Here is a 12,924-nt window from a genome sequence, read left to right on the forward strand (position 1 = left end):
GCGGTCCCTTCGAAAGCGAAATCGGTCCAGGTAGCAGCCAGCTCCCAGCCCTCAAGGCCCCATAACTCCGGTGCCATCCTTCCCCAGTGAACCTAGGAGGCTCATGCAGGTGCCACGACACACACCTTGAGTCCCGAAGAACAAAAATACACGTGCCCTATCATCCACTCACATGCGAGTGCAACTGATTCTCGCAAGGGGCACATGCTGAATTTCTGGCAGGTTTTCCCTCTGTAGTTGCTGGGATTCCACATTGTATATTTGCACATGTTAGTCACGTGATTCTGTCACTGAGAACCTCCAACGACCTCCAGTAAGGTTAAAGAAACCAAGGGTTTTTCAAAAGCTGGAGGATAATCAGAATAGTTACAGCTGCTTCTGTGAAGAGCTAGAAATGAGCTACAGTTAATTGAAACTGCACGTGCAGGCAACCAAAATCCAGTTTAGCTAGCTAGACCACAGAAAACCCGACCCACGCTGCTTGCTGACGCCGGGGATAGAATGACAAACCCTGGGCAGCCAATGAATCAGAACTAGAAAGCAGTACATCACCAGCACAGGTTCTTATTGGCTCGGGTGCCTTTCTTTCTCTCGTCAGAGGCTTAACCCTTACACCACATTTGCAGGAACAGAAGTTTAAAAGAAAACTCCGTACTTTTAAAAGATTTTCTGGCACTTACAAAGAAAACCTAAATATTAATTGTAGGAGGCAACTTTAAAAAGAACATACAAGAACATTAGCCAAATTGAATTCTGGCCAGTAAAAGGGTGAGGAGCTTACTATAGCAATTTGCACCCTGTTACTTTGTGTATCTGTTAAAATCAGTTACCCTAATTCTTAGATCTAAAACTACCCGATTTTTTCTCTCATTCTGCAGACATTATTTAGCTGCATTTAAAGTTGTAGAAGACTCTTCTAATTTTTCCAACATGATTTTTTGGAAAAAGTTCTGTTCCCTTCACTTTTAGACAAGAGACCTAAACCAGAATCAAATATCATCATCAGCCACTGGTGTGTGATGGGGATTAGAATTTCTTAAAGGAAGATGAAGATGGATCTTTTCCAGGTATACTAAGGAAAAATAAAATTCAGTATGCATTTGGTCCCAGTATCATTTGAGGACACATTTCTTAATTCTCTATACACCTGCCAAAAATGAAAAGAAATTAGATCAAAGATCTTTGAAACTCTGCCTTATTGAAATCCTTAATACTTCAGACAAGTAATAGCATGATTAGCATGCTAGTGGACTCATTAACATTCTGAAATAGAAAAGCCCATGTGGCAACCACCACTTGGAGAGTTCTTCAAATCAAATTTTCTTATTTAGAAGACTGAATCTGGCTCACCAATGGCAGTAGTAGACTTTAGAGAACCTGAAGTTCTTGCCTGTCTTTCAGCTTTCTTCCTTTAGGCTTTCATACCCTTCATTTCTCTTTTCTACACTTGTAGGAGAATGGGTCAATTGTAGCAGAAGAGATTTTAAAAAATAGAAAAAAAAAAAAAAAAACATGAAGAGATTTTTAAAGAGACTGTACTGTGTAGCACAATCAAGCTGTACCTTCCTTGTGGATATATCTTACTTGTGGATATAGTTTTGCAATATTAGGAAACTCGTGGATATAAGATTAACATTTTAAAATCTGGAACAAAAATATTATCTGATTAAGTATGCTTGATATTATGATATTCCCTTTAATATTATTAAATCCTAAGCTAAATGGAAAAGGACAAAATATGTAGAAGAAGCAAAAAAGAGCATTGAAAAAAAAATGAAGGTTAAAATAATTCTTCTTCTTCTTCTTCTTCTTCTTCTTCTTCTTCTTCTTCTCCTTCTCCTTCTCCTTCTCCTTCTCCTTCTCCTCCTCCTCCTCCTCCTCCTCCTCCTCCTCCTCCTCCTCCTCCTCCTTCTCCTTCTCCTTCTTCTTTCTTCTTCTTTCAACTATAAGACTTTGTTAAAGCCTCCAACAAATGTTCATAGTAAGTTTTTGTGAAAAATCTGTTGGGACTATTTTGGCATTGACTATATTTTAGTGATTTATATAGGTATCCTATAAAATTATCCTATTCTGCTTTGAAAATCTGTTTGTATATTTCAGTTTAGCTAAGAGGAAGGAGGTTATGTGAAAGATTAGCTTTAAAGTCCTGAATTTGGGACAGGGTTGTGGCTCAGTGGTAGAGAGCTTGCCTAGCATGTGTGAGGCACTGGGTTCAATCCCCTGCAACCACATAAAAATAAAATAAAATAAAGGTATTGTGTCCATCTACAGCTAAAAAAAATATTTTTTAAAAAGTCCTGAATTTACTGTATATTAATAGCCTAGTAATTGAGAGACTTGAGGTGAGGACAGAGACTACAAAGAGGAATCTAAAGCTTAGTCTGCTTCATAGTACTTTCCCTTTCCTCTACAATCCTGATTTAAAGAAAAGGCTTACATTTCTTGTTGCCTGATTACCATTATGAATTCATCCAGGAGACTTACCCTTGGCCTGGCCTTGTTTGGACCTCTCAAAATACATCTCAGGAATTTAAGTGACTTCCCTAGGGGAAACCTGAGAATCCCCTGCCCTGAGCCATCCATCCTTCCACCCAGCAGCCAGTCACTATGCAAAAGTTATAAAGCCAAGTAAGAGTTGGTCCAACTCTTCCTTCCACCTCCTCCTTCACTACCTGATGTAGGTTTTTTCTTCTCCCATAGCCACTTCATGTGTCTTTGTCTTCTCTTTTTTTTGCTTCTTTTATCTTTTCCCCCTTTCTTCTTTCTTCTTTTTATCTCCTTTGCCTTTCTTTTTCTTATTTTTTTCATCCCTGTTTTTGTTAGTTTAGTCCCAAATGAACTTCTGCTACCCATTTTCTCCTGAAGATGAATTTATGAGCATATACTCTTCCTAAACTAATTTTGTTCAGGGTAGGTATATCCTCCATCCCATTCTCCTCTCTCCCTCCCCCCTTAATATATCATGTTATGAAAAACTTAGCTGTTTACAAGACTGTTACAGAATGAAAAGGATTAGAGAATCCTGTCATGTGTGACATCACAGGGGCAGCTCTGCTAGGGTGGGGCAGAAGGGAGTCAGCAGTCTAGTGTTGCCTCTATGTCTTCTCCTGACCTCTGAGAGAAATATGGGCAACTGTGAATGTCACAGGGCAAGTCCTGGGTAATCTTTGGGATAGGTTTTCACCTCAAGTTAAGTGTCTATAGCCACAGCCCTACAATACTGAATCTTGTCAGATAAGTTTATCTGTTCAACAGATAGTTACTGTGTGCCAGGCATATGTTGGATACTGAGGGTAGAGAATAACATCAATGAACAAGATCTCCTGCCCCCGAGGAACTGACCTTACAATGAGGGTCATAATAAAGAAGTAAAGAAAAAGGACACCACAGCTTGTGAACAGTGCTATGAGGCAACAAGCAGGGAAATAGACAAGGGAGATGAAACAGGTGTTTTGGGGCAGACCTCTCTAAGAAAGTAGCATTTGAGCTGAAAGATGAAAAGGAGTTGTTTTGTAAAGAATCATGGGAGTTCAGTGGCTCATGCCTGTAATCCCAGCAGTTTGGGAGGCTGAGGCAAGAGGATCCTGAGTTCAAAGCCAGCTTCAGCAAAAGTGAGGCACTAAGACCTTGTCTTTAGATAAAATGCAAAATAGGACTAGTGATGTGGCTCAGTGGTTAAGTGTCCCTGGGTTCAATTTCTGGTACCAAAAAGAAAAAGAAAAAAAAAAACCTTGGGGAGATGGGCTTGCACTGTAGCTCAGTTGTAGAGTGCTGGACTAGCACATGTGAAGTACTGTGTTCAATCCTCAGTACCACATAAAATAAATAAATAAAATAATGGTATTGTGTCCATTTACAATTTAAAAAAAATTTTTTTTAAAGAAGGCTGGGGTCATGGCTCAGTGGTAGAATGCTCACCTAGCACATGCAAGACCCTGGGTTTGATCCTCAGCACCATATAAAAATAAATAAAATGTATTATGTCCATTTACAACTAAAAAAAAATAAGAATAATAAAAGAATCATGGGGTTTGGGGGCTGGGATATAGCTCGGTTGGTAGAGAGCCTCCCTTGCATGCACAAGACCCTGGGTTCAATCCCCAGCACCACATGAAAAAAAAAAGAATCTTTCCAAGTAGAGGGATCAGCAGGGTCAAACAGCCTGTTGTGGAGAAGAGCTTGTCAGGAAAAACTGGTATACAGCCCAAAGAGAACTTCAGCAAACTCAAGGTAAATATTTCATTGTCATTCAAATTTAATAATGTTTCAACTTAGATCTTTAGGATTTTACTCTAACAATTAAGAAACCATGGGGGCAGGGACAGGAAACACACACATAATAATTTGGTGAGTAGATCCCAAAAAGCACAATGGCTTTGGAAAATAAATTAATAAAACAGGATCTTCATTCAACTATTGAAATTGAGAAGCATTCCAGCCCCAGGGAGCTGTCCCATCAGATTATCCAACAGCAGTTAGAAAATAGTAACCAATAAGCTTTGAAAACATAATATTGCTCCTAACATAGGTAACTTTGTTAAATAACATTGTATTCATCTACAACTGAAAAAAAAAAATTGGGTAGACTCTTTAAGAAGAATTCTTGGCCAGGCACGGTGATGCATGCCTGTAATCCCCGTGGCACCAGAGGCTGAGACAGGAGGATCAAAAGTTCAAAGCCAGCCTCAGCAAAAGCGAGGTGCTAAGCAACTCAACTTTTGTATTGCGCTAAACTAAACCATACCTTTGAAGGTGGTAACATGTTTTACATCCTTAACAATGGTGGCCTGGTTCAAAACCAGTGATGAAATGGCCATCATAATAGAGCCTTTTATCAGTACCTGGCTCTACAGTTTCTAAGCAACTACCAGATAGACCAACCACTTTAATCCTCTCAACAACCCCTGTGGGTAGGCAGGCCAAGAACTGTTATTCTGATTCTTTACAGAGGAGAAAACAGTGTCAAGAGAGGTCGTAACTAAAAAAAAAAAAAAGAAAAGAAAAAGAAAAAAAAGAGACGTTGTTACTATCTAGGGTCACAGAAAGTAATGACTGGTACCCTAGGTTTTTCCTGGGCACTCACTAATCATCACTAGCTTTTACATGCTAGTAATGAAGGCAACAGGGAGAGGGAATAGTGGGGGAGAGCACTAGATTTAGTGCAAGGAAAAGATGTGGACAGACAGTTTGTACTGGTTCATGAGAAAAGATTGTTAAAGTTTCAGGAATATTGCCAGCTGTTTGTTAAATACAGCCATTATTTAAAATTATATAAACTTCTAATTAAGTAAAACTTAAATAATGGTACTGTATGATAAAAAGTCATCACTTATCACTTTCAAATTATTTTAATACATTTTACTGTTATCCATTATACATATTGTGTCTGCATGGTAGAAATTATATGTAATGTGCTACTGTACATCTCTTCCCAGTGTTGCCTTCAGCAGTTTCACTTTGATAGGTTGAAATTGACCATGGAGGAAGTATTTATACTTTGGAAATTAGCAAAAACCACAGATCAGGGTTAGATTTAAGAAAGTGACAGAGAAAATGTTTTATGCAGATTAAAATTAAAGAGCCTGTTGTGTCTATAACTGTTAAATGGTGAACAGCATAAAAACAATACAGCAACAAAGTAACACACATTATTGACAAATTCTGACATATATCTTTGTTATTTTACTTTAGTTTTCAATGAAAATGTTAACCAATGAGCATGTTAGAACTATACTGGTTAAATGTTTTCCAGCGTACAACTGGGTCTGTATACGCCCCTTACTGGTTTGCCAACCTTAAGCAAGTCACTTAAGTTATTATAGCCTTGGCTTCATCTTCCACAAAATGCTTCCTCCCAGATGTATTGTGAAAATTAGAATAGATCAGGTGCCCTGGAAAATATGACTAACAGTGGTGGTTGTCCTACCACTACTTATTTCTTCCTCTTCATTGGCAGGTTTTTCACCTGAGTTTGTATATGGATACATGCTCTCTAGAACTCTCCATTATAGCTTAGATCAAAGTACTGTCATGCATTGATTAAGGGTGGGAAATGTTCTGAGAACTGTGTTATCATTGTGTGAACATCATAGAGTGAACTTATATAAACCTGGATGGTGTAGGTCAATCACTCATTGTAGTGTTTTGATTTCTTGATCTCTGTAATTCAGAGAAGTAGCAAACACAAGTGAGACCATTGCCAGAGTAACACTGCACACTGTTTTATAATAGGCTTATTTTTTTCATGGTACTGGAGGTTTAACCCAGTGGCACTCTACTACTAAACTACATCTCCAGCCCTTTTTATTTTATTTTATTTTTTGAGATAAGATCTTGCTAAGTTACCAAGGCCGGCCTCCTTGTGATCCTCCTGCCTGAGCCTTATGAGTAGCTGGGATGACAGGCATGTGCCAATGTGTCCAGTTGTTAACTCTTTATTTTTAAGTAGGAATACACTTTAAAATAATGATAAAAAGCATGTAAACCAGTAACATAGTTGTTTATTAACAAGTATTATGTACTGTTCCTAATTGTATGGGCTATACTTTAGATAACTGGCTGTGCAGTAGGTTTGTATATGCTAGCCTCACCACAAACAGGAGTGGTACATGGCCCTAGGATGCTATCACAGCTATGCCATCGTTAGATGATGAGGTTTTCTAGCTCCATTATAATTTTGTGGCCTACCCATCAGAAATGTGGTTGTCTCCGATTGAATCATCATGATGTGGTACCTGACTGTATGCCAATCTATGGCCGGCATAAACTGACATATCTCAAATGGGTCATAGATATGACAAGCTATTAATCCTTAAGGCCTTGGAACATTAGAATGAGACCGAGCTGCTCAAGTCCTGGGATGGTCCCATTGAACTATAAGCAACCTCATCTAAGTATCTATGTCATAAAAACAGATTTTTTCTATTTGTATCAGGAAATAATGACTGAAAGGCATGGATATGTGGCCCAATTCTGCTCAGTGGGGGTCTGAGGAGAAGTCTTGAGGGGTTAGATCTGGAAAAGATTTTTCTTCCTAATAAAAAGAGCCATATGAGGGGAAAAAATGCTTTCTTCAGTTTGTGTCTATATGTGAAACTGGAATTTTCAGACCATCTTGTAAAAAAAAAAACAAGGTAATGTGAAGAAGAGGAACAATAGCAATAGACTGCAACTTTTACACTGTTGAGCCATTGAGCCATCTCTGTAATTGCCTACCTTGAGAACTCGTATTTACAAGGGATTGTTAAATGTTTCTTATCGATAAAACCATTTTTATTTTTATTTGGTCATTTGCCCCTGCACGCAAGTCCAATAGAAGAGATGGCACATTTTTGACACCTAGTGAATGCTCAGTAATTAGGTTCTTTGCTTTTGGAAAAGCTGCCATAGTCTGATGTGTACCCATCTTATTCCTTAAATATTTGAGGAATTTATTCAGTAATTATCTTCACCTTTCTTCTTCTTTTTTTTTAACTTTTGTAGTTGTAGGTAGATAGATATTTGTTTATATTTATGTGGTGCTGAGGATTGAACTCAGTGCCTCACACATGCAAGGCAGGCACTCTGCCACTAAGCTACAGACCTAGCCTACCTTTATTCTTTTTTTTTTTTTTTGGTACCGGGGATTAAACTCAGGGGCACTGGACCACTGAGCCATATCCCCAGTCCTATTTTGTATTTTATTTAGAGACAGGGACTCACTGAGTTGCTTAGCATCTCACTATTGCTGAGGCTGGCTTTGAACTCAGGATCCTCCAGTCTCAGCCTCCCAAGCCACTGGATTACAGGTGTGTGCCACCATCCCTGGTCTACCTTTAATCTTTATCTTGATTCTCTCCTAAAAGTGGTTTTCATTGAATGGCAAAAGCAATAATTAAAAGACAAAGTCATTGAGAGCTATTAGATACAGTGATATTAATGTGTACTTTTTCTTGAAAAATGTAGACAACCGTATCACTCAGTGAAAATGGTCACAGAATTGCTTAATGTTCTTCAGAATAAATCTAGAATCACTTGATGGGAATTATAGAGAAAAGAATTTTAGTTAAATATAAAGAAAGGGAAAAGAATTTAGCCTAGACTGTGCTAATGGGTGTTGCCTTATTTAATTCTTAAAATAACTTTGTCAAGAAGATACTATTTCCCCCCCTATTTTGTGAATGGAGAGACTAAAGGGGAGATGAGAAGAGTTCTTTGCAAATGGGACCATCTGATTCCTAAATCCCTGCCTGTGGGATGGTCTATATGGCCTATTATGTGTACAGGAAAGAAAAGTATCCTTGGCTGGAGATTTCTGCATTTCCCATCCCTGCTGATCCCTTTACATGTGTTTTCTTCGGCATGCCATCTGCATGAAATGTAACGATTTAGTTTTGACTCTAAACTCTAGATTGTTCTTCTTATACTTTTTCAAAAGAAGGACCTCAAGTCTCATTTCTAAGTTTAAATGGCATAGCATTTATAATCCTATATCAGAGAACTTGAGTCACCATGCCTTTTACTCATTCAATAGATGGTGAGCCTCTGGAATATTCCAGAACACAGCTGTAGATGCTGGGGATATTGTGGTGAAGAGGGGGTGGTTTTCAATTTGGGGGGGTCAACAGAAAGCAAATAACTTCATTGCAGAGAAGGGTAAGTACTGTAAAGGAAGAACAGTAAAGTAGGCATGGACAGGCAAGGTGAGAGAGGGAGAGAAGGACACATTACTTAACAGGTCTTGATCAGAGTAATTCTGTTAAAAGAGGTGGCAGTGGGGCAGGCCTGAATGAATGACAGAAAGGAGTCATCAAGTGAAGTTCTGGGGGAGTGTCCCAGGTCAGTGCAAAGGCCCTGAGATAGAAGTGCTTAAGAACAGATGAAACTCTGGGATGTCTGGAAAATGCTGCAAGAGCTGGGGATATGGTGTAGACAGGCCTCAGGAGGGACTTTTTTTTTTTTTTTAAATCCTAAGTGTGATGGAAAACCACTAGAGGTTTGTTTTTGTTTTTGTTTTGTTTTTGCAGAGGATAACATGATCTGATTTGTGTTTTGCTCTTGTTACAGTATAGAGAAGAGATTTGTTTTTAGGAAAACAAAAGTAGAAGTAGAAAAATCCTTTCATGTCAGTTTCATGCATTATTAAAGAGAAAGTGAAATTAGCTTCCAGCTTGAAGTGATTACATTTTGGTGGTAAGAATATAGCCTTCTGAAATCTCTTTTTACTGGGGCTTATGTTTTCCAGGAACTATATTTGAATACTTTGGCCCATGACTCATCAAGTAACATTTCTTGGTAAATTTAGTGAGGAATAAATACCTCATGGAAAAGGCCCGGTTTAAGTTATCCCAAAGGACTTAAAATCAGCATACTACAGTGACACAACCACATCAATGTTGATAGCAGCTCAATTAACAATAGCTAAGCTATAGAACCAACCTAGGTGCCCTTCAACAGATGAATGGATAAAGAAAATGTGGTATCTATACATAATGGAATATTACTCAGCCATAAAGAAGAATAAAATTATGGTATTTGCCAGTAAATAGATGGAACTGGAAATAGTTATGCTAAATGAAATAAGTCAATCCCTAAAAGGCCAAATGTTCTTTCTGATATGCAGATGCTAACACACAATAAGGGGGGGGGGGGGGTGAGTAGAAGTTTATTGGATTAGACAAAAGGGAATGAAGGGGAAAAAAAATAAATCATAAAAAAAAAAAGAAAACACCTGGTTAGGTGTAGGTAAGACACAACCCCACTTAAGTGGTTCAATTTCAGGTAATTGCTTATTGTCCTAAAAAAATATTCTCTAAGAATTTCATTACCGGGCTGGGGTTGTGGCTCAAGTGGTAGTGCACTCGCCTGGTATGCGTGCGGCCCAGGTTCGATTCTCAGCACCACATACAAACAAAGATGTTGTGTCCGCCGAAAACTAAACAATAAATATTAAAAAAAAACTCTCTCTCTCTCTCCTTCTCTCTTAAAAAAAAAAAAAGAATTTCATTACCTTCTTTTTGGTACCAGAGTGAACTTGGGGGCACTTGACCACTGAGCCATCCCCAACCCTATTTTGTATTTCATTTAGAGACAGGGTCTCACTGAGTTACTTAGTACCTCCCTATTGCTGAGGCTAGCTCTGAACTTGCAATCCTCCTGTCTCAGCCTCCTGAGCCACTGGGATTACAGACATGCGACACCACATTCGGCTTCATTACCTTCTTTTTCTCCTCAGTACTCTCCAAACATGTTTGAAAACCGAAGAGTAATGTTCTGCAGTTAATGTACATCTTGTGGGGATCCAACATGGCGGCGAGTGGGGAGGCAGCGCTTTCAGTACCTCCGCAACAACAGGGTCAGAGAGACGCATGGATACGCTTAGAATCGACCTGCTGAGAAACTCCTAGCAAAATTCCACTAAAGAGAGACCGGCTGGGAATTGGTAGGATTTTGGAGGTGACAGTTTGCGCTAGACGAGTGAATCTCCGCCACGCAGCGCAGAGGTCCAGACCCGCCAGCCTCTGCCCGCGCGACTCGGCAACTGTCGGCCGCCTGCAGGCAGCCCCCGCGTCAGGCGGATAGCCTCCGAGGCGCAGCACAGCAGGAGCGGTGCAGTGACTCTAGGAAGAGGTCTCTCGCCAAGCCTTCATGAAATAGCGAACCGGGAGCTGAAACCAACCAGAGACAGACCAGTCCCACCCCTCCCTTCGGACACTCCGGCAAGGACCCTGGGGCCCGCTATAGCAGAGAGGTGACATCACCAGAGTTCCGCTGACAGAATTCCTTCCCAGCGGAATCCACGTTAGCAGGTGTGTGACTCCCACCCCCCCCAGATACAAGCAGCCAGGAAACCTCGGGAATCTCTCTGGGGGCGTGTCTGTAGGGAAGCAGAGGGGATTCCAGATCCCCACCTCCCCTTAACACCAGCGGCGACACCCAAGATCTTAGCCGCCAGTTTCTGAGGGCGTGCCCACCAAAGGGGTCCGGAAAAATTAAACTGTTGGTTCCCAGATCACCCCACCACAGCACTGGGGCTTAGATGAATGACAGAGAGGGTGTTCATTGTTCGGGATATAGGACACGCGGTGGGGCTGCAAGTGTAAGCAGATCCTTGGGGAACCGCCTCCGGTGAACAGGACCTGGCTGGCTGGCTGGGAGGAGGAACAGGGGGAGGGGCCGGATAAGTGAAAAGGCTCTGGACAGGATTGAGAGACTCCCAGGAGCCACCTTACAGGGATTTCTGTCAGCACATAGAGGGCAGAAGCTCGGCTCAGAGGGCACAGCTCCGCCTATTGGAAGAGAAGAAAATGGGATTCAGCCATAGAACAGGGGATGCCAGCATGGCAGAGATCTGATGTCATCGGAGAGCGGCCGAGGAGAGAACTTCATCGGTGCCAGCGGCGACGGAAACAGTTGGTCTCCTGGTAGGGAGGGTGAGTCACAGATACCCGAGTCTCTCTCGCTTTGTCGTCGAGCCAGAGGGGAGGAACGGGGCCGCCGCCCGCGCCCGCAAGGTAGGCAGACCTGCGACCAACCTGCAGATCAGGCCCAGCGGTCTGTGGGCGTGGTAGGAGGGGCAGGGCAGAGCTGCTGCCCACGCAGCAAGGTAAGCAGACCTGCGACAGACCGGCGGATCAGGCCCAGCGGCCTGCCAGCGTGGTACACACTTCACCCCAACTGGAGTAGGGACAGAGCAGAGCCTTCGCCCGCGCCCAGATCAGGCCCAGCAGCCCGCCTGTGTGGTGGTCAAGTGACCCCAATTGGAGTGGGGGCGGAGCGGAACTGCCACCCATGCCCGCAAGGTGGGCAGACCAGCGACCAACATGCAGATCAGGCCTAGCGGTCCCCGGGCGTGGTAGGAGGGGCAGGGCAGAGCCTTCGCCCCCACCTGCAAGGTAGGCAGACCTGCGACAAAACGGCGGATCAGGCCCAGGGGTCCGCGGGCGTGGTAGACACCTCACACCAATTGGAGGAGGGGAAGAGCAGAGCCCCTGCCCGCACCTGCAAGGGAGACTTTTCAACTATACAAGAGCAATATAAATATATAAGGGGGGGGGGGAAATTTCAAAAACACAACAGTTTCACCAAGAAGAAAGAAACGCAAGCAGTATGAAAAGACAAGGAAAGAAAGGACTACAAGCAATGCAGGTCAACTCAACTTTAGAAGAGGTAACAGCTGCAACAGATGGAATGACAGATAAAGAATTCAGGATATATATGCTTCAGATGATCTGGAGTATCAAGGAAGACATTAGACAGCAAAATCAGACAATGAAAGATCACTTCGACAAGGAATTACACAAACAAATCCAGGAAGCAAAGGATCAACTATACAGGGAGATAGAGGTTATAAAAAACAAACAAACAGAAATCCTAGAAATGCAGGAAGCAATAAACCAACTTAAAAACTCAATTGAGAATACTACCAGCAGAGTAGAACACTTAGAAGATAGAACATCAGACAATGAAGACAAAGTATTTCAACTTGAAAAGAACATAGACAGCTCAGCAAGACTGTTAAGAAACCATGAGCAGAACATCCAAGAAATATGGGATAACATTAAGAGACCAAACTTAAGAGTCATTGGGATACAGGAAGGTATAGAACTCCATACCAAAGGAATGAGCAATTTATTCAATGAAATAATACGAGAAAACTTCCCAGACTTGAAGAATGAGACAGAATCCCAAATTCTAGAAGCCTACAGGATGCCAAATGTGCAAAATTATAAGAGATCCACACCTAGACACATTATAATGAAGATGCCCAACATACAGAATAAGGAGAGAATTTTAAAAGCTACAAGAGAAAGGAAGCAGATTACATTTAGGGGTAAGCCAATCAGGATAACAGCTGATCTTTCAACACAGACTCTGAAAGCTAGAAGATCCTGGAATAACATATTTCAAACACTGAAAGAAAATGGGTTCCAACCAAGAATTGTG

The sequence above is a fragment of the Marmota flaviventris genome, chromosome 2 (assembly GCF_047511675.1).
Source record: "Marmota flaviventris isolate mMarFla1 chromosome 2, mMarFla1.hap1, whole genome shotgun sequence".
NCBI lineage: Eukaryota > Metazoa > Chordata > Mammalia > Rodentia > Sciuridae > Marmota > Marmota flaviventris.